This window comes from Panthera onca, chromosome F2 (assembly GCF_046562875.1).
Source record: "Panthera onca isolate mPanOnc1 chromosome F2, mPanOnc1 haplotype 2, whole genome shotgun sequence".
NCBI lineage: Eukaryota > Metazoa > Chordata > Mammalia > Carnivora > Felidae > Panthera > Panthera onca.
The window spans coordinates 62,356,730-62,380,228 of NC_138356.1; the positions used below are offsets into that span (position 1 = coordinate 62,356,730).

Sequence of the window (23,499 nt, forward strand, 5' to 3'; positions counted from 1 at the left end):
GGTTTTTATGTTACGGCAGCATGACCTAGACTATCCTGACTGATAGATGCTGAACCATTCATACATTAATTCAGCAGACATGTATTGAGTTCTCCAGAGTGTTGGTCACAGGGGACAAGAGACTGGCATAAAAGATATGAAGCTATAGAAATTTTAAGAGGTTGACAATATTTTCCTGACTCAGGCTTAGGAAAGCCTTGGGATTTCTGTAGCTATTTGTATAATAGAACAGAAATACTTAGTAAATTGAGACTGCCATATGCTTAGAGAAGACTCAAAAATGAAAACATCCTTACATCTTACATGTCTTACATTTTGCAAAGGCTGTCATGTGCATGATCTTACTAGATTCTTCTTCATAACCCTATGAGGATGACAAGTTAGGTATTATTATTCCCATTACCATAGTGGAAAATGAAGTCTAGGCAGCAGAGAGCCTATGCAACAAGCTGCTTTCCAACAAACAGTCTGATGTTTAACTTTCCATGATGCAAAAATACAAGCACAGAAGCTGAGATGTAGGTTAAGAGGACACGAATGAGACAGGAAAGAACTCTAGTAGTTTTGGCATAAAGAGTAAGAATGTTAGCTCCAATTCAGTGAGTAACAGAAGCCATATGGATCTTAAATGGAATCATCATACTTAATTTATCTTTGTGATTCCACCTGACTCCATGAAAATTACTAGGAGGTGAGCAAAGAAGAAAGACAATATCTGGGCATTCAAATCTAGACAACCACATCCAAGGAGAAGAATAAAGGAGGGCTAGGAAGAGTCATGGTCCTGAACATGGTCCTGGTCATCCATTATGACCGTTTCTGGCAAATTTCGGAAAAGAGCCTCTTGTTGGGACAGTTCTCAACGGTCTATGTTCTAGGATAACAACCTCAGCTCACTGTACCATGAAACAAGACCTTCTTAGGCTTAGCAGTGGGTAGCCACACAAATCTTGTAGCCTTAACTAAATATTTTCACTACATATCTGGAGACTGCAGAGACACATAAAAACACTGGCACTTAATTAGGAAAGTTTTTGCAAGTCAGCCCCAAAGAAAGACCATGCATCTCTCCTGGGTCTTTGAACCTCTTGTTGCCACTGCCAAAATTAACAAATGTTAGACGCAGACTCTGCTACTCGACAATGTATAAGTCACGAACTGAAATGATATTAACCTTTTAAGAATCCATCTCAGCATGAACTCTACATCCAAATCCTACTTTTATCTCTGTGTAGAGTCTACTTCTGCAACTTCCCTTATATTCTTCTATAAGTTCCCTCTTGCCTTATATCATCTAATATCTTTCAATGCTTCAAACCCTAAATCAAGTCTCTCTCATTCTGGAACCTTCCCCTGACCATCCCTACCCACTTCGGACTGTACATTTATCTATTCAATTCATATCTTTTGAGTGCTAACTTTATTGGGCAAACTGTGTTAGGCACTGGAGACACTATGGTAAGTTGGGCAGCTCAGATCTATGGGCTAAATTCCAGTGTTAACAGACCAGAGTATTTGTTTCCTGCTTTCTGCTTCTACAACAAATTCAAGCACTCTTACATTGGCCCTTAGAACACAATGCTGGCATGAATGCTTGGCTACCTTTGTACAAGTAAGCTCTTTGATGGTATGGACCATACATGTCTTGTACATTTCTGGTCCCTGCAGTGTCAGGCAAAAGTGGGCTGATTGAGGAACATCTATTGATATATACAAGTGACTAATATTATCCTGTGTCATATACTTTGTGGGGGTGCATAGAGAGAGGAGAGTGAGGGAACAGGAGGCATGTTTAGACTTGGTTTGCCTAGAGCACAGACACAGAGATTTGTTAGAATGATGAATAATCCATAGCAGGCATGGACTAGGACCTGTTTATTTCCAATCTGCTTTAAGAAGTTTGATATGGAACTTCTTCTGGTTGAATAACTCAGCTCATACTACTTGTTTTAGCTTACCAATAGATACTACACCAGGAAATTCATGACGCTGGGGAAAAAAAAACCAGTGAATTCCCTAAGGTGGACTTTGAGTTGTGTGTTTTGGGGGCATAGTCAAGGACCTGTGATTACCTGTACATATGATACTGGGAATCATTGGGGCTGGGTGAAACCAACAGATGCACAGTACCTATGAGTTCAAGTCCTCTTCCTTTTAGATAATGTGTTTTGCAGACTTCTTATTTATAGTATTAATGTTATAGGATCCCCAAGTCAATCTACATAATTTTTTCACAATTGTAAAAAGATTTGACTATGGCATTATGATTATTTTTAAAGCCAGAAGAAAACTTTAGGGTTAAACCTGTCTGAAACCCTCCATTTCACACATGAGGAAACTGAAGCATAAATAACCTAAATGACTCACCATAGATCATATAATCAATTGGGATCAGAAGCTGAATTAAAGGGGCGCCTGGGTGGCTCAGTCGGTTGAGCGACCGACTTCAGCTCAGGTCACGATCTCACGGTTTGTGAGTCCAAGCCCCACGTTGGGCTCTGTGCTGACAGCTCGGAACCTAGAGCTTGCTTCGGATTCTGTGTCTCCCTCTCTCTCTGCCCCTTCCCCACTCATTCTCTGTCTCTCTCTGTCTCAGAAATAAACATTTAAACAAAAATTTTTAAATAAAAAAATAAAAAAAAAGAAGCTGAATTAAAATGTGGAACTCATGACGCTTACCTGTGCCTTTTACACCACATCATGGTGACTGAGTTAGGGAACGGCACCTGCTGGCAAAGTGCACCGTAGCAATTTCCTTCTATCTGTGTTATACATACCCAGGCTGATAAATAGTAATTATCAGTGGTAATTTTTTAGAAATGTGGAGTATAGACCTCAGAGAATCTACAGCAAAGGGGGATCAAGTCAAACTTACAAGAATTAATCTCCAGGGGTGACTCAGTGGCTCAGTCAGTTGAGTGACTTATTTATTACAGCTCAGGTCATGATCCCGGTGTTGGGGGATCGAGCCTGATGTTGGGCTCCATGCTGAGTGTGGGGCCTACTTAAAATTCTCTGTCTCTCTCTCTGTGCACCCCCCACTCCTCTAAAATTAAAAAAAAAAAAAGAATTAGTCTCCAATTTTATTAATCTCCAACTTTCTGGGCAAGGGAAAGGTGGGAGTGTTCCAAATAGAGAGGAAAGAATGTAGATTCCAGGAAGTGAGACAATATTCTCAAGTGTTATGGAAAACAGAAGGTGGGAAGACCTGAGGAGGACAAGGTCTATGTACAGTCTTTTCCTGGGTCCCCAGCCTAGGTTACAGCAGCTTGTTTATATAACCCCTTGTGTTTGTTTCCTGTGGCTGCCATAACAACTTGTGACCAACTTACTGGCTTAAAACAATAGCAGTGTGTTTGTTCACAGTTCTGGAGGCCAGAAATCCAAAATCAAAATGTCAGCAGGGCCCATTTAAGGCTTACCCAGGTAACCCAGTGTTATCTCTTCATCTCAAGATCTTTAACTCAATCACATTTGCAAAAATCCCTTTTTCTAAATATGGTCATATTCACAGGATCTAGGAATTTACATGGATCTCTTGTGAGAGGGGGCATTTTTTTGCCCGTCACACCCTTTCACTTATAACTTTATTGCACATATTCATTATTTGGATAATTACTTTTAATAGCCTCCACCCTTAATGTAAGCATCCAGAAGGACATAAGTCTTGTCTGCTTTATTCACTGCTGCTTCCAAAGCACCTAGCAATAGTACCTGGGACATAGCAGATATTTAATAAATGCATGGGGATTAAAAGTAAGGAGGGAAGGAAGGAAGAAGGGAGAAAGGGAGGGAGGGAAAAAAAACATAAGAGGGAGGGGTGAGCAAGGAGGAAGGTGGGGAAGAAGGAATGTTGGGGGTGGCGGGGGGACGGAGAGTGGGAGCAAAGACAGAGAAAGGAGAGGAGAGGAAATCTCCATATCTCACTACTAGTTCTTATCACAGGGGCAAAGGTGGGAGAAACAAGGATGGGTTTTATAAGTTGAAGGTCACAATTAGTAAGTGATGAAGCTTGTATTTGAAATCCATTGCTATCCAGTACAAGCAGCCCTGGCAGATGCTGGGGGTTAGGTTAGGGTGGGAGGATTGGTATACAGAGAAGTACATGGAATGCTTGCCCTCAAGGAGTTCACAGTCTCCTGGGGGATCCAGCTAGCTACTCTCTTTATACAGATGGTAGTGTGACAAGTACCAAATAAACAGGGCCTGGATTCTGAAAGATTTTAATGCCTTTGGATTTTATTCTATAAAGCAATATTTAGATGAGATTTCCAGGCATAAGCAGTAATATTCAAAATTTGCTATTTTGATAGTAAATAACAATTTTGTAGCTATTGTGTAATTTTAAGTACAAATATCTATTATGACTCATACTCAACTACATTAGCCCATGGGATTATCCTAAAGGGTAAATTACATACTTGGCCTAAATCCAACCACTGGAAAATACCCACTTGAAAATGCACAATTATGTCATTCCTGAAATGCATTTCATGTATGAATCTAAGTCTTCAAATCCGAGTATCTTGAATTTTGACCAACATCTGTGAACTGTACAGGATCAAGACATTATTTAGTGTTGAACACTGTCTTGAGCATTCATTCATTCATTCATTCGTTCATTCAGTCATTAACATGGTTGTTTATTGAGATCCTAATGTGTGTTGTTCTGGGAGCTGAAGATACAATTTGAATAAGAATATAGCCCTTACCTTCAAAGAGTTGCAGTCTGTGTTAATTGGGTTAACCAGAGAGCGGATGCAGTGACAAATTTAGGAATGCAAGAGGGTTATTAGAGAATGACCCACGGAAGTGAAAGGGTGAGGGAACCCTTTCTCCCCAAAAGCAGATAAGACATCTGAGAAAGGAAAGAGAGGTAGGCTCAGGCAAATCCTCTCTGGCCAGTGAAAAACCTGGGCTTGCTGTATGGAGAGTAAAGAGAACAGAAGACAAGACTCAAATTCAGGGTTTTTCTGCCCCATGAATGGGATGAAGAAAGTTCAGAGAGACTCATACAGTCAATGTCTCTGAGCACAGGCTGAGGCAGAACAAGCCTCAGACCACAATGCAGAGCTGATGAAGTCTCTGCCAACCCAAAGATTTCCCACTAGAAGTCCTGCATTAGCCCCAGCACCACTCTTCCGCTCACTGGCTGGGGCTGCCCCCAAAGACCAAGGCCTCAACTTGAAAGGGAGGTAGATCTCTATGGCATTAACAGCTGGAGGCCGTCAGCTAACTGCACTCCTTGCAGTTAAACAGCAAGTTCTTTCTTGAAGGGAGATCAAAGTGACGCAACCCCCTGGCTGCCACATGGTGCGATCAGGAAGAAGGCAAGTAAACAGGCGATTTAAATCCAGTGAGGGTAATGACAGGGTGCCACCGGAGCTTAAACGTGGAGCACCACACTCAGACTTGGGGACAGGAACACTTCCAAGAAGACGTAGCATTTAAGATGGAGCCAGGATTACAAGTAGAAGTTAGTCAAACGAAGGGGGTAGGGCTAACTAGACATGGTTCAGGGCAAGGAAACGTTGTGTACAAAGCCTTGTGGGAGAGAAAGCATAGCACAGTTCGGGGAATGGCAGGACCTGCAGTTTGATTTTAGTATTACATTGTGGGGAGGTAATAGCAAGAGATAAGGCTGGAGAAGTAAGTAAGGGGTAAATAATGAACAGGCTTGGACACTGTGCTAAGGAATTCGGGCAGCATAACCACATGCAAAATGGTCTGTGATTGGAACATACAATTACCCACATTTTTCTCCCAATCAGTAGACAATCCTGAAGACCCCGTGTCCCAATTCTCTGTACTTACTGAGACACTAGTGATCCTTATGCTTAACCCACCGAGCCACCCAGGTGCCCCCTAGTGATCCTATGAAAAGGCAACTGTGTTACCTCTGAGGAAGAATATAATTATCACCCATTGTCATTTTGTCCAATATTTGTATCCAAGGCCACCAGTCTACCCCAACTAGGAGAGAAATCACAGGACTGGTTGGCGAGATTGAGAAGGTTAGCATTATGGAACTCTAAGAAGAATCAGAATCTGAGGAACTATTCTGAGTTTCCAGTATCCCAGGAAAAAGGGGCACAGACAAGAATGTGTTTTGCCTACTTCTGATTTAGAGAGCAGTGTTTTTAAAAACGACCCCTGAGATTTCACTTCTGTGATTCTGTTCTGAGAAAAATCATAAATTTAAGGTTTTATAATGATTACTGATGACAGTAACGACGGCTAACTTCTAAAGGTTGGTGTTTGCCATTGCCATAGCTAAGTGCTTCACACCTGATTTTATACAATGTTCAGAATGACCACATTGTACCTAAGAAGGACGAATGGTATTAATTATGCCCATTTTTCTATCAGAAAATTAAAGCTGGGAGAGGTTAACATATTCTAGGTCACATAGTTAAGTGCACAAGGAAAATAAACAAAACATTACTTTGAAAAAATCAGAAACAATTTAAAGGGAAAGTATTATACAAATTTTGGGTATGTATATTAAAAGAAATAGTAATTATTAAAAAGATGTTTTTGAATTGTCTTTAATGACATTAACAACGCCATTATGGTATGGTGTTTAGTGAAAAGAATGGAATGCAAAATTACACATACAACATGACCTTCTTTAAAAAAAAAACCCAGCTTCGCTGAGGTATAATTTACATACCATAAAACTTAACGATTTTAAGTGTACAATTCAACGATTTTTGGAAAATCTACAGTTGTGCAAGTATTACCACAATCCAGTTTTAGTATTTCCATCATTCCCCTCCCACCAAAAAAAATCTCTCATGCCTGTTTGTGGTTAATCCCTATTCCTACCCCCAGCCAGAGTTGACCCAAACAGATTTTTTTCTCTACAGATTTTTTTTTCTACATTTTATATAGATGGAATCATGTGACAATTTGCATATGGTTTCTTTCAATTAGCATAAGATAATGTTTTTAAAGTTTATCCATGTTGTAGCATATATCATAGTTTGTTGCTTTCACGTGCTAAAAAGCATTCCATTACATGGTTGTTACACATCTTTTTTACCCATTCACCAGCTGATGGACAATTGGACTGTTTCTACTCTTTGGCTATTATGAAAAACGCTGCTATGAATATTCGTGTGCAAATCTTTGTGTGGACATTATGTTTTCTTCTTTTCTTTCTTTCTTTCTTTCTTTCTTTCCTTTTTCTTTTCTTTCTCTTTCTTTCCCCTTCCTTCCTTCCTTCCTTCCTTTCCCTCCCACCCCCTTTCTTTCTTAGATATCCCAGTGTGAAATTGCCGGGTAATGTGGTAAATATATGTTTAACTTTTCAAGAAATGACAGAATGGTTTTCAAAATGGGTGTCCCATCGCCCCCAGAAATTCATGAGAACTACAGTTTCTCCACATCCTCACTAACACTTACAATTCTGTGTATATTTTTTATAGCCGTTCTAGTAGGTGTGAAGTGAGAGTTCCTTGCGGTTTTAATCTGCATTTACCTGAAGACTAATGATGCTGAACACTTACTTGCCATTCATATATCTTCAAATCTTTTGTTGATTTTTACTGGGTTGTTTGCTTTCTTATAATTGAAAGTTGAGAGTTCTTTATATCTTGTGAGTGCAAGCCCCTTACCAGATAAAAGATTTACAAATATTTTCTTTTTCAGTTCGTGGCTTGGTTTTTCCTTCTTTTTGCAGAGCCTTTCAAAGAGCAGAAGTTCTTAATTTCGATGAAGTACAGTAATTTTTTCTTCTATGGAATGTGCTTTTGGTGCTTGTCCAAGAAAGTCCTGACCAATCCATGGTACCAAAGAGTTTCTCCTGTTTTCCTTAAGAAATTTAATAGTTTTCAGTTTTTTAAGCCCATGATACATTTTTAGTGATTTTTGTGTGTCATGTCAAGCATGTACTGATGTGGCTTATTTTTCATTTACTTTATTTTTATTTTTTATATTGACAGCCAATTATTTCAGCATAATTTGTTAAAAAGACCATCATTCTCAAAAGAATCACCTTTGCACCTTTGTTGAAAATAAATTGGCCACATGTGTATAGATCTATTTCTGGATTCTTTATTCTTTAAAAAAATTTTTTTTAATATTTATTTATTTTTGAGAGAGAGTGAGAGACAGAGCATGAGCGGGGGGAGGGGCACAGACAGAGGGAGACACAGAATCCGAAGCAGGCTCCAGGCTCTGAGCTGTCAGCACAGAACCCAACATGGGGCCCAAACCCACGAACGGTGAGATCATGACCTGAGCCGAAGTCGGATGCTTAACTAACTGAGCCACCCAGGCACCCCTGGATTCTTTACTCTTTACCACTGATCTAATTGTCCTTTTTGCCACCAATACCACACTATCACGAGGACTTTGTACCAGTAACTCTCAACTGGAAGTGACTTTGCTCCACAGCGGGATTTTGGCTGAAATTGCACACTAGCATGATTTCTTTTTTCTTCCCTGTCTTGCTTTCTCCTCCCCCTTCCTGGTTTGTCCTGGGAACACAACTGAATTAACCATTCACACTAATTCCTTATCTAGGAGCCTTCTTCTGTGGAACCTAAGATGTGAAAACAGTACAGTGCCTGGAACATTATTAGTAATCAATAAATGTTAGCTGTTATTATTACTACCATTGCTGCTGTTAATTTTCCTCACCTCATTTTTTGAGGGGCTCCCTTTACAAAAGTGACAAATTGCATTTGCAGTATTCCTTTGGGCAGGCTATAAAATTATGGTAGTATTTAACTATCTTAGTATTTCTCCTTAGTACCTAGCTTAATATTTATTCTTATGTATCTTAGTAAATTATTTATACTTAGTACTTACCTAAATATAAATTACCTTTGACTGGTATTACAAGAATGGTGTGTGTTCATTCTAATTATTTAATGTGGCTCTCTTTTTTTAACTGTGGAAACCCCAAATCTGGATGACACAGATCAGTCTCAGCAGAAGAAATAAAAAATAAAACAGAGCAATCATCAACAACCTGGAGTGATCATGTCCAGGACCAAATGCAGATTAAGACTTTGAGATCTCAAAAATCATTGCCAAGGGCACCTGGGTGGCTCAGTCAGCTGAGTGTTTGACTCTTGATTTCAGCTCAGGTTGTGATCCCAGGGTCATGGGATCGAGCCCCGTTTTGGGCTCTATGCTGGGCAAGGAGACTGCTTGGGATTCTCTCTCTCTCTCTCTCTCTCTCTCTGTCTCCCTCTGCCCCTCTCTCCTGCCATTACTTTCTCTCTCTAAAATAAAATAAAATAATAAAATAAAATATTTTTAAAAATCATCACCAAAGTATAAGTTGGGGGACCCCAGGGGCAGCTGGGAAATTCACAGAGAGCACATATTCTCTATTATAATGCAATAAAAGCTAATTCCTGATGTTTCTGAGCTGGCACTGTCTTAAAGACCCAGGAGTAAAAGAATTATACTAAGCACCAGTTCAGATGTAAAGACCATGTCCAATCTCGGTCTTTATAACTTAGAAGAGATATAACAAAGTAGGATGGGTTCAGAAAAGAGCAGAGAAACAGTCAAATAATTGGCAAATTGAAGCTCTGAGGAAAGGTTAAATGAGTTTGGGTTGTTTACCCAGAGAAAGAAAGGCCAAAAGTTTACTTAATACTTTTCTTCAAGAATTTAAAGTTGGCATCTGATCAGATATTCTACATCTCCAGAAAACAAAACTAACTAAGCCCACGATCCACCTCCCTGACCCCCCACCCCCAAAATTAGCGAATTTAAGACTTAGAATAGAATAAGAAACTAAGATTCAAATGAGGAAGAATTTCTTGATTCAGGGGTAAGTAAGGTATGCAAAAGTCTACTCCTGGTAGCAGAAGCTTTATTCCCAGTAATCTGTAAAATACAAGCACAATGCCAATCATTAGCAGAAGTGGATGTTTTTTTTAATGGTGGCTGAAAATCCATGAAAGGTCACATAATCAATGTGAACAGATCTAACTCCAGTTGTCACCACTGCAGCTGCTGTTCAGACCAGCATTTGATATGCTGGGGGCTGTGCCAGACTCAACACAGCTGGCTGAAGCATCAGTATGGGAGCTGAGAAGATTACTATCCATAACCAAGTATTTCACCTAATGGCTTTATCAGTGAGTTTTCACTGCATAACAAAACATGCCCAAACTCAGTGGCACAATGTAACTATTTCTTCCTGTGGGCTGAGGTGGTTTGGCTTCAAGTTGCAGATGCTGGATTGGCTCTGCTTCTTGCGTATTTGTTGTAGAACCTGGGTAAAGGGGAGACATCTACCCAGGGGAAACTATTTCTACTGGTGAAAAGTAAAACGCACAAGAGGAAGAAAGCCCCACTGCACAAGCACATCTCAGGTCCTTGCTTGTATCAGGTCTACTAATATCTCATTCATCAAACTCAACATCACGAGACTGGAAAGTACATAAGGTCTTTTGTAGGAGGCACTGCAAAGATCCAAGGCAAAGGGTATGGATACAGAAACGAGTGAAGAATTGGGGGCCAGTACCTCCTTCCTGCAGAGACAGGAAAGGTCAATCACTCAAGTAGCTTAGACCTGAAAGACCCAGTACTAAGGTGTGGGTTGGTACCAGAATGGCTCATGCAGGTGTATTCTTGCTTGCTTTGGCTGAACTATGCTTGATTTCCCATGTGGGCCATAGAAATGACTTTGCCCCTTGATACTGCTTTAGAAGGGCAATGACCAAAGGCCAGCCATGAGCTAAGGATTCTTCTAGGCAAGAGTGGCATCTCTACCTTTCCTGTTCCTCCATATCCCCCCAAAGCAAAAATCTATCCACACCCTATATTTTTAATGTGAATTAATGATACAACAACCTACACAGTTATCCAGTTCAGAAACCTGAACTTCACCCTTGATTCCGTTTTCTTTATCCCTTCATCTCATTTAAGTCTCTTTGATCTACAACTGAAATGACATACTGTCCCACTCTCTCTGCTACCTTTCTTTGAGATCTATCTTGCTTCTCACATGGATTACTACAGTGACCCTAACTGGTCTGCCTGCCACTGTCCCTCACCTCCCCAGTCCATCCACTGCATTGCAGTCAATTTCCTTTGGAAAAAGCAAATTAGATTATGTCAAAACCTGCTTAAACAGAAGTCAAAGGAGAGTTTTTGTTTTGTTTTGTTTTGAGAGACAAATCTCAAAATCTTTATCATGACATTCAAGGATCTCTGAAATCTTGCTCCCTTTCCAGATTCACCTCATCTCAAACCCCTGGTATGCCAGTCACACTGGGCCCCACATTTTATATACAGTCCACTCACTTCAATAAATTAATGCATTTTCCCCTGCTGTTCCATATGCTTAGAATGCTCTTTCATGTGTCCTCTACCAGACCAAAATTTCTAATCATTATCCTCAAACATCACTGTCCTTTCAAAATTAATCATTCCCTCCTCCATGCTTCCATGGGCCCTTGTTCATCATGTTATCGTAGTGCAGGCCTCACATAAGTGTGCATGTATTGATTGCTCACAGAAACCCTGGGAAGAAAGAAGAGCATCAATAACTCCTTCACAATGCAGAAAACTCTTCAGAAAGCACTTAGCCTGGAAGCTGTTCTTTCCCTTCCTGAGGTCCAGGGTGTTCTAGAGAATCCCTTCCACCACTAAATTTCAGTAGAGGCAAGGAATCTGCATGGCTGTAACAGAGAGCAGGGCAGACCAGGCATCAAAGGTTAGTGAGCATGCTATGGTCCAGCACTGCACCCATATGTGCAATAGTACGTTAGGAACAGTAATAGCTTGGGGAAGAGTGAGATACCTAGTGAAGACTTAAAACCTTGAGCACTGACAGAAAAAGAGAATGAAATTCTCTGTAATAATGTATCAACCTTAGAATAAAAAAGGTAAGCAAATGGCCTAGCATGGGACCAGTCTGGGTCACCAAAAGGACTAAAAAGCAGACCTAGAAGCTGGAGATAAGCTGAAAAGGCTAGACCCCACCATGATGGTGCAATTCCTTTGGGTGACACTGTTAACAGGACTGCTCACACTACACTTAAATTTTAGTTAGCTCTGTGTATTAGTTATGGCTCAGTTATTAAACTTTAATACTGTATATACATGTATATCAACATACATATAATTACTTATTAATATCTAGTAGTGTATTATACCTAAGCTATTTTTAAGGTATGGATTCAATCAAGCTATTTGATCCTTTTCATTGTTTTTCATTAAGTCCTGGGTAGAAAACTCTGTTGAATTTTACCGAAGTCAGCATGGACCCAACTCTAAATTAAAATTAACAATCTAGGGGCGCCTGGGTGGCTCAGTCAGTTGGGCGGCCGACTTTGGCTCGGGTCATGATCTCGCGGTCTGTGAGTTCGAGCCCCGCGTCGGGCTCTGTGCTGACAGCTCAGAGCCTGGAGCCTGTTTCGGATTCTGTGTCTCCCTCTCTCTGACCCTCCCCCGTTCATGCTCTGTCTCTCTCTGTCTCAAAAATAAATAAATGTTAAAAAAAAAAAAATTAAATTAACAATCTAATGGTCAGAGCGCACAGACCAGACCAGACGCATCATTTCAGAACAGGGCGGCTGAACAATGTGTTTCCTTTTTGGGTGGGCCACCCATAATGAGACTTCCTAACAAGAGTATCTTAAAGTTCTTTATGGCTCTATTCAGTTGTGAGGGCTCCTAAACCAGACGTTATATTGTATTCACCGTGGAACACGGCACAGTAGGTTCTGGCACACAGGAGGTCCTCAGCCAGTGCTCACTGATCCAAACCCCACTGGGATCACGAGGATGCCACTGATGCACCATGGGCTGGACTGGCGGTGGACATGCTTTCAGGAGGGGGATGCTAGGCTCCTCCTTGAACGGGGACCTCAAGGTGTTCCTGTGTGGCTACACCCAGTAGATAGAGCATGCAATGGGGAGGGTGCCTTTTGCCGAGAGTTCATTACTTTCTCACAACACGCCTTAACACATTGCTAGTCTGCCCAGCTTCTGGAGGATGAATAATGAAAAGGAAATGGTACATGCCCAAATCAGCAGTGTCCATGCACACAGAGTTGGATAAGGGGAAGCGACCTGGAATTTTTATTCTGGTTTTAGGTATTTTTTTCCCTTCTCGATCTTTAGTTAATCCGCCTCGCTTAGTAAATTTATGTGGCACAAGAATAGAAGTAAATCCAAGCATTTCTTTCCAGCACCAAATTCTCTTTGTATCAGAAAGCATACTTTTTTTTTCACTATAGATAGCATTAACACAAGATTTATTTTCTGCCTTATGTAATGATAATCTCAAAGTTACCATCTTGTTTTAGTTGAAGGCAACTGGAACTATAAAATGGGACTAAACTTGCATGGAATTAGCTGGGGAATCCACCGTATCCATTATTCCAGCTCAAACAGGTTCGCTCCGCAGCTCAGTAACCATAAAAAGACCCATTGATGGCAACCCTTTCATTCCAGTGGCACTTTCCATGGCAATGATGACAACAACATGCAATCATTCGGGCCAACACAGAACAAAACACCTGCGGTAGAAGATAGCGTAAGATCGTATCAGTGTGAAAATTTGGCCGAATATCACTTGCTTGGATCCAAATGTCTTTCAGCCAACTTGCTTTAAGATGTTAATGCCATTTTCTATGGGTGCAAGGACAGAGTTGAGATTTCTTTTTGTGTTTCAGAGGTTTGTTGGAGGAACAAAAAAGGCTCCACGTGGGCCCAAGCACTGGACATTCAGAAAGGGCTCTGTGTATACACCAGCATAAGAAAACTCTCATGCTCGGTATTTTTTTTAAGGTAAAAGTAAATGAAAAACAAATACTACTACATTTACCAATTCCTATATTTCCCAGGATATCCAGATTTTGAATGTGTAATTCAATTTAATAAGCATTGATTGGGCCCTTGTTATGTACAAAGGCTCTATACTAGACACTCATGGTAATACAGAGATAAAGTTACAACATACAAGAGGGAAGGCACATATACAAAATACTATCAAATATGACGAAATGCTGGGGGAAGACATGAAAAATGCTTTGCGATAGGGTTCTGAGTGACAAAGTGCCCGGGTGAAGGGAAGGAGTAAAGACTCGAACAGCCACTGGTCATCTGCTCTGTGCAGTCATTGATATGGGATATGAATAAATGACTCAATCAATGTTTTTTTTGTCAGATAAACTATGAAGAATCAGCATGGTTTTTGAACTGCGGAAATGGGGAGAGGAGAACATTCCAGATGGAGGAAAAAATACAAGCAATGATGCAACAGCAAGAAAATCCACTGTACTACTGGGGGCGACCAAATGGTTTTGTATGATCTGAAGAGGTTTACATAGAATAGGATGGTTTTGTATGATCTGAAGAGGTTTACAGAAAATAGGAGTGTCTAACGTACATGTACATGCAAGTCACGCCTTGTCAGGACTATAAAGCCAAGATGAGAAACATATTTAATTCAGGGATAGGATTCAAAATTGGGAAACTCTATGATTCAGATGGGGCTTCAGGAAGACGAATGTATACTTGTGGTGCAGCACATGGCTTTGGGCCAGAGAGACCAGAACTCCAGTATTAGTCCGTCCTGTTATAAACTGAACGGCCCTCTGCGTGCTACTTAATCTCTCTGAGCCTCAGAATTCTCATCAGTAAGTGGAGGTAATAAACCCACCTTACCGATTCCAGCTCCAGCATAATAGCTACTTCACGTGAGAGGGTGGGAGCGGCACTAGGGAACAGGTCACAAAGAAACTTTGCTTTTGCTGAAGCAAATGCCACAAACGCTAACATTGTCACTTCTAGGTGTCGAGAGTATTCACATCACTTTCAACTTTTCCGAATGTCTGAAATATTTTGTAAATAAAAAAACAAGCCCAACTTATAGCCATGGTTGGTGGATATGATGTTTATCAAGCGTGTGATAGAGGCCCTGGCACAGAGCAGGTTTTCATAAAGGAAAGCTGTTTCATTGTTGTTTTTACAATGTAGCAATGGGGGTGGTAGAATAGAAAACATGTGATAAAAGAGAAACAGAATAAAATCATAGGGCACGCAGGACTTCCACTGTGCCAAGACAGAATAACAGGGACTAGTTTTGCCTTCCCACTTAAAACAACTGAAAAAATAGACAATTATATGAAACAAAGTTTTTCAAGACGGTGGACATCAGACAACGAAGGAAGGGCAGTATTGTCAGAAAGTTGGGAGACAAATGATTCTCCGTGATGGCCCCAGCTTACTGCTCAGAAAGGGCTTCTAGGCCTTGGAGTAGGAAAGGGAACTCAGGTGGATCCTAGTGGTCTCTCTGACTTGCGGAGACAAAGACGGGGCTACCAGGGGGCCAGTCTCCCAAGCATGCAGAGCTTGCATGGGACAACAGATAAGAAGAGAGGGCTCCAGAGAGAGGATTCTGGGTCTGCAGAAGGCACCCGTGTGTATTCTGCTAAGCAGTGGCAGTGCCTACATGTAAGGAAGCATCCTGAGGCCTGAAAAGAACCATCTGGAAGGATTAGAGGAAACAGCCCTTAAGATCTCCTCCCATGGGGCCAGGAAGATTGTGTGCTCACACCAGCAAGAATAGAAAATGTCATAATTCATAAGGCATAAAGGAGAGTACTCAGAAGGGTTTTACTTCGCTAGCAGGGAAAAAATTAATCTTGGACTGAGTGCTGTTCTGGTTGTGCCTAACAAAGCTTTACAGCAAACTCCAAAAGAATCAAACCATTTCCAATCTCCGAGTAACTTAATTCTATTCCAGAACAAAGGTCACACATATTTATAGGAATATAAAAATATACAGAACCCAACAAAGTAAGACTTACAATATTTAATGATTGATCTAAAAAAGATGAGTAATACCTGTACACTGAAAACTGCACAATGTTGAAGTCAATTTAAGCAGACCTGAAAAATGGAGAGATATTCTATGCCCAAGGATCTGAAGGCTTGGTATTTTAATACACCAATTTTCTCCAAGTTGATCTATATATTTAAAGCAGTCCCAGGCAAAAACCATAAAAGCTGTGTGGAAATACAAGGGACCTAGAATAGCCAATATGACCTTCGGTGTATGTGCTGCTAAAGAGAGCACACCAATAAAACTTTCAAAACGAAGAACAAACATCACACTTCTCGATCTCAAGGCTCACCATAATGTTACAGTCATCAAGACCATGGCATAATGATATCGTTGTAGACAAACTGGTCAATGGTACAAAACAGAGTCCAGAAAACCAAAACAGACACACACATACATGAGCCACTGACAGCAAAAAAGTGGAGAAAGATTTTGATTAGTTTTCCAATAAATGGCGTGGAACAATTTGCTATCCATATGCAAAAGAGGAAAAAAAAGGAATTTCAATCTATACCTTGAGCCACATACAAAACTGACTGAAAATGAATCATAGACTTACATGTAAAGCCTGTAACTGTACAACTTCCACAAGGAAACACAGGAGAACATTTTTTTCACTTTAGGTAAGGCGAAACATTTTTCAGATACACCAAAAGCATAATCTATTAAAAAAGTAAATTGGACCTCACCAAATTTTAAGCTTCTCTTCAAAAGACACTGTGATGAGAATGAAAAGACAAGGCACAGACTGGGAGGCAATATTTCCAGATGTATCTGGCCAAGGGCTTGCATCCAGGATGCATATGAAGAACACTTAAAATTCAATAATAACAATAAATGAGTATTGTTTAATTTGTTTAATAAATTAGTACTTTAGGAAAAGATTTAAACAGACATTTCACAAAAGAACATAAATGGCAAATAATCACAGGAAAAGGTTAATGTCACTCTGAAAAGGGCAAAATAACCTTTAGGTTATTTCCGCCGGGGGGGGGGGGGGGGGGGAGGGAGGGGGGGAGGGTAGAAAGCAGACAGTGGTCACCTGGGTTGAGAAGGATGCTCACAGTTGGAAAGGTAAGCCACAGGCAACTTCTAAGGGTTCTATTATGCTGATTTTCACTATCTAGTGTGTTTCATGGATATATACATATGTTAAAATCTATCAAAGTATACACTTGAGGTGCATTTTTTAAGGTGCATTTAGTTTCTCAACTGTACCCCAACAAAGGTGTTAGCATGGTTATAGGGAATGTGCTCTTATGACAGGAAAGAAAGAAATCAAAGATGAATTTCGACTTTGGGTGATTGATGAACATGTTGGTTCTGCAAAAAGAGGAGAGAGGAGAAACAGATCGGCCTAGGAAACAAGGGCTTTTCTTCATGTGAAGAGGAGGAGGAGGGGAGGAGGAAGGAGAGGAGGAACTCCTCCCCCCATTCTTTGGTGTCTGTTATGGTCAGGAGACACTTCTATGGCTTTTACCCCCTCCGTTTCCACTTATAATTATTATTTGAGGTAGAGGTCAATGGGGGCAATGTGAACCCTTCAAAGAGAAAATGTAATTTTGAAGCATGTCCTCTTATCCCTTCTCTGGATTTGGAAGGTCATGCCAGCCAGCTTCTGCTTTGGCTGTAACACAGAGCCATAAGGGAGGCCCAGCCACCCACACCACTGTCAAGGGTCACCCTAAGCAATAAAACTGTGTAGCTCAACACTGGTCCCTTGTCTCCAGCCTGAAGAAGGTCAGGCTGTCTTGTCTTGTCTTAAAAACCTCAGGCTGCTGTGCATTTTGTGATCTTCCATCTGGTTTTGGTTGATTTTCAGGCTCCTCCAACACCATAAGCTGGTTTTGCTTTTTGTTTTTTTTTCTGTTAGCATGTGACTGCAGAGAGATCCAGAAGGATATGGCAGAAACAGCATGGGCTTTGAAGGAGACAGATCAGGGTTCAAGTCTGTGCTCTACCTCTTACATGCTGTAGGCAAATGTTTTAACTTCTCAGAGCCTACTTCTAGTTCTTCAGCTATAAGATACAAATAAAAATGCCTATTCTTTATGTTTGCATATGCATTAAAATTAGAGACTTCCCTTTGGTCTTTGTCTCATCTCCCTTCCTTCTTCCCTCCCTCCCTCCCTCCCTTCCTTCCTTCCTTCCTTCCTTCCACCTATCTATCTATCTATCTATCTATCTATCACCTACCTACCTACCTATCTATCTATCTATATCTATCATCTATCACCTAGGAGGATTTGAAGCATAGTGGTATTGTGGGTACACAGTAAATGTTAGCTGTTATGAGTATCCTCTTTCATGCTTTTAAATTTACTTACAATCTTTTAGACCAGTAATTCTCAAAATGTGCTCCCCAGATCAGAAGTACCCATATCACCTGGGAGTATGTTAAGAATGAAAATTATCCTGCTCAGACCTACTGGGTCAGAAACTCTGTGGGTGGGACCCAGTGATTTGTGTTTTACCAAGTTCTCCAGGTAATTCTGATGCACACTAGAGTATGAGAACCACTGTTCTAGATTATCGGGCTTGCTAAAGTAAATGGGTAATGAGGGAGGCTATTTCGTATGCTTTGTAATTCTCAGCTGTGTTTGAGGCAGCTATGGTTTTCCCCTTATAGAACCAGCAACAGGCACCCTTACGGCACACACAATTCTTTATTATTTAGCCAGCACTGATTGAGTGCTTGTTTTAGGCTAGGCATAGGTTTTAACCGAATGTTTTTAATGCCCCTGCTCTTCTCTGATCATTTCATTTGCGTTACCTATACTTCCAAGCCAATCTCTGTGCTCTCAGAGGGCGGAAACACAGGGTCTCACACAGCATTTGCATATGCCATTGTGCCAAATGTATTATTGCCACCTGCGAAGTAACTGATAGGGGCCGAAAGACTTGTCGTCTTTCTCAGAATGGTAAAGTTCGGAAAAATGTTTTTTCCATTTTACTTTATGGTTTGAAACATGGTAATAAGTGATGCAGTTGAGTCCATTTTTATCTTAAACCTTTTATCCTCTCCACCCTCCCCTAAATCCTCGTTTTCTGTTTACCTTTGGATTTGTCCTTGAAATACGTCCGCTTGTGTAGTATCTCAGCTTCTGGGTTTGTACGTTGGGTTTCTCGACTTCATCCGATTTCAGTTCCGTGCAATAAATAATAGCCATTTTAGCTAGAGTTTTAGCTATGAATAGCTTCTCTCCTCATAACTTCATCTTATATTTATTGCCTAAAATGATAGATTGAAAGTCATCACCTAGCAACTGGCACATTTTTCTCTTGTGGTCTAGTTACTTGTAATGATTGACTATTGCTACTGCTTCACTTGCTCGTCCTGGTCAAAAATGGATATAACGAGTCTATAAATAGAGGTCCATTTACATACTCTTAAGATTATCAGTGCGACTTACTGAAATGAGTTCATTTGTACAAAATACTTTGTCTATCAATTCATTTCTCACATTCTCAAAAGGAGTAGCCAATTCAAGCCTATCTAGGATTTTATACTTACAGTACTTTATTAGTTCTGTTATCTCAAACACCAGATCTCCTGTTGGAGACTGGCTTTTGTGTCTTTGTGAAGAAAGCAACTAAAAACTTAAAGGAAGAAAGAACACAAAATTTTTATATTGCTTCGTGTTCACTTCTGGTATAGTGCTCTGTCACAAAAAATTAATGCTTTGTACTTTAAAAGAGCCTTTCATCCAAAAACCTCAAAGAACTTTATAAATAAGTAAGCATGATTATTCACATTTACAGGTTGGGAATGATGCACAAAGCTGTTAAACGCGTATTGTGCATCATTGCCAAACTCAAGGAAAAGCTCATTTTAATTAAATGCATATAAAATTAGTTTGCTTGGTGTTTAAAAATATGTATACTAAGTTCCTCTAGGCTTCAACAGCCCATGGATACTAACAAAGTTACGATAATGGTAAGCCCAAATTCCTCTGGTTCTTCCCTCCTACAAAATTCAAGACCTTGTCTCCCTGCAAAGTCCCCTGTTTGTATCTGGGTGTCCCCAGGGGGCATTCCTTCTATGCTCATGGATCATCCATCCCCGCTGGACCTCCTCTGCTTCACCGAGCATCAGTTTCCAATCATATGCTGTTTCCAATCATGTGCACTCATCCCCCATTGTCCTGGAGACATCCTCACAAAAAGTGCCCAACGCACAGTGCCCAGTGACCTGTAGCGGTGTGGGAGAAGGTCCTCTTCCCTTTGGGTCATGTTCTGATAGAGACGGTCTTCTGTCTTAAGCTCTAGTGTTTTGTAAGTGGCTTTTCTTTTCAAAAGTTCTCTCACTTTTTACTTTTCCCCATGGAGAGCTGGGCTCAGAGGTGTATGCTGATGACAAGTATCACGGTGGACTCAGAATTGGCATCTTCAGTGATCTTAACTGATGCTGAGGTTCTGTGCAAATTTGTGTTCAATAACTGAAACCCAAGGCCAAGCCAACTGAATCAGGCCAGTCCTAGAGGCTAGGGGCTGCTTTCCTTGCTCATGAGTCAGCCTCCCAGAGCACACACTGGGTGAATGTGGAGAGGCAGAGCATGGAATCTAGCACAGAGCCCCAACATCAGACAAGGACACTCTGTGATCGGGATGAATCAAGACAGCAAGTCCACTCTGCAATTACATGGGAAAACAGACAAAAACTGATTATTGTCTAAGCCATAAAAATGGTCCACCATTTTAGTTGGGGGGAGGGGAATGCTGTCAGGAAGTGGGAACAATTCTATGATTGGGTACCTGAATAAATCTTACCTAGAATTAGGGAACAATGAGGGGATGCTAAAGCTGTAATTGGTCAATAAGTTGCTTTTGCCTTACTTAGCATTCAGCCCAGAGCAAAGCCTCTTTCTTCTTCAGCCTTTTCCAAAACTACTTACCAGCAGGCCGAACCCTAGAAACAAATCCTCTCTAACATCCCCTTATTAAGACTCCCCAGTGTTCTCCATGGTGTGCATTCCTATTCATTTAATGAGCAATAAACCCAACTGTTCAACTACAGACGTGTTCCTGGAGGGCTTTGGCTGGAAAGTACTGACATCCAAGTGGACACAACAATGGGCTCTGGGGTTTTGTTGCGTTTGACCAACGGAAAGAACCAGCAGAAGATAGGGGGTAAGAGGAGAATGAGGTCCGGGTATTTATTCCCCTCATTCTCCCTTGCAAGACCCATGTCTTCTCTTCCTACATTCCAGTGACCACACAGGCTCCCCTGTGTTGTTAGCCCTGAGACATCACACCAGGTCTGGTTGTTTCTGTAACTTCTGACTACACATTTGTATAGTCTATTAAAGGCTCTTTCACTCTCCAGCTTAAGAGTGCTGTCAATTTATTGTTGGGACCAAACTTTCTTACTGGATTCTCCGTATTACACTCTTTTTTCTCTAGGATCTGTGTCCTCCTAAGACACATTTCAGTCCTCTTGCAAACAGACTTCTGGCTTGTTTGCTTCACCAGCTTGCCAGGCACATCCCCAGTAGGGCAGAATCATGCTTCCATAAGTTTTCCCTTTTGTTGCCCTATCAAGCTTAATTAATAGGCTTAGGAAAGACCTTCAGAAATTATGAAATTTCAAGATCAGCTGACTAGCAAGTATTTCCTTTCCTCTTCTGTGTCAGAAAACTGCACACCCGTTGTGGAAATCAAAGCCCAGAAGAAAAAGAATTAGGACTATGCAGGTATATGTATGCAGAATAAACCCATTTTCACTCTAAAGAAAATACACGGAATATTAAGCAAACACATTAATGGCTCTAGCCATGGATTACTTAAGAGATCATCCTTAATTAATACATTGAAAATGTTAAGCATTTTAACACTCTTTTTTTTTTTTTTCTTTTAAAACTAGTTACTGATTGCTGAAAAGCCCAGAGAACACAGTGGACAAATTTCCTTTTGGGGAAACTACTCCACAAGGAAATGCAGATGTTGGCAAAGTATTTTAAGTTTTAGCACACTATTCATTCTCCTTGTGACTCAGTTTGGCTTTATTATTATTTTTCAAAAATGATATACTTTTTAAAAAACGATGTGATTTTGAAAAGCTTTCCTGTAGATGCAATTGTTTCAAAATTATATGTTGGGGCTACATTTCTTTGTTCCTGTGGGAATACATCTTCACTGGTATAATGTAAGTCAGTAAGAAAATAAGATTTGCTTAAAGGAAATTGTTTTATAGCCATGCTTCAGGAGCATGTGGAGTCCATCAGTCACAGCAGAATCCTGTGACCCTAAGGGCTCTTTCAGGGAGGCCTAAGGATAGTTCTAGAGAGTTTTTAGAGGAGGGAATATGTACTGTTTCTGAAACACTTTGGTTGTAATTAAAAAAAAAAAAAAAAGAAGAAGGACGGGGCGTCAATATAGGAATTCCCTACTTCTATAGATTACCTTCAGGACCCAGATTTATTTTAAATAAACACATATGTTATGTAGTTTCAATAAACACACATATCATGGTGATGGAAAATTTTGCATGAATTTAAAGATTAAACATGGTACCTTCAAGGACGCTTCCGGGTTGTAATTAGCTCTTTTGGGACTTTGCTCTCAGACCCTGGGGGAGCATTGAAATGTTTATTTCTACCATTAGGCAATACCTACAAGTTATACCCATTATACAGACAGTGATCAGCTCATGTGAGATTTGGAAATACAGAAGTGACTCCCTAGCTGTGTGAGGCAAAAAGCCCACAAAACCCCTCTAAGCCTCAATTTCCTTATCTGGGGAAACACATATGCACTGAATCTTCTTGGGAAGATTAAGTGCCACAGATACTCAAAGAGCTCTGCACAGTCCCAGGTCCAATATATGCTAGCTATAGTAATAGCTAGCATAGTTATAATTATTGCAGACATAGTAGTTTAGTATTTGGACTTGAAAATTACTATCCCTTATAAAATATGGAAGGGGCTTAAGGTCATCTTTAACATGTCATGTTCTATGGGCCAATGTGTACTTTGCAAATCCTCTTTTCTAGGAACATATCAGGTATTTCCCAAACAATAAAACAAACCAATTTAGTTAACTCTAACTTTTAGGGGAATATGTACAGCATGCTGATGAAAAAAAAATAAACCCAACCTCTACATTTCTGGTTAATTGATTTCGACACAGATGTCAAGACAATTCAATGGGAGAAAGTAACCTTTTCAGCAAATGGTTCTGAGACGACTAAACATCCACATGCAAGACAATGAAGCTGGACTCCTAACTCACACCGTATACAAAGATGAAGTAAAAACAGACCATAGACCTAGATGTAAGTGCTAAAACTATGAAAGTCTTTAAAAATAACGTAGGAGTAAATCTTCATGACCTTTGGTTAGGCAACAGTTACTTGGATAGGACAGCTATCAAATAATAGAAAAAAAAAATATATATATATATATATATTGGTCTCTGCCTCCTATTCCTGGCACAGAGCTTCTAAAACTCTTGTAACTTCCTAAGTGATAAGAGCAGAAGGAGCATCTTTTGTTCAAATGTTTGATCTTTGACCTTGGTTCCTCACACAGAGCTCTCAAATCCCTTGGAATCTCCTGGGTGACAGGAGTCTCTTTTGTTCTAATGAGACAATATTTGGGGGGCTCCTGGATGAGGGCTGGTCAGCAGAAAAGCCAAACCACGATTACAAGACTGTAACTTCCAACCCCAT

At 40.4% G+C, this 23,499-nt stretch overlaps 1 long non-coding RNA gene across 2 annotated transcripts in view; it reads right to left on the reverse strand.

Annotated features, from left to right (window-relative positions):
* Positions 1 to 23,499, reverse strand: part of LOC132664436 (uncharacterized) — a 48,542-nt gene that overhangs the window by 16,577 nt on the left and 8,466 nt on the right. The window contains exons 3-4 of one of the 2 annotated variants that reach the window (XR_009603669.1): positions 18,886 to 19,061; positions 13,075 to 13,499 (exon numbers count right to left, since the gene is read on the reverse strand). This is a non-coding gene — a long non-coding RNA (uncharacterized LOC132664436). Of the gene's footprint in view, positions 1 to 13,074; positions 13,500 to 18,885; positions 19,062 to 23,499 lie in introns of those variants that run through there. The other variant, XR_009603668.2, reaches the window with a different exon arrangement.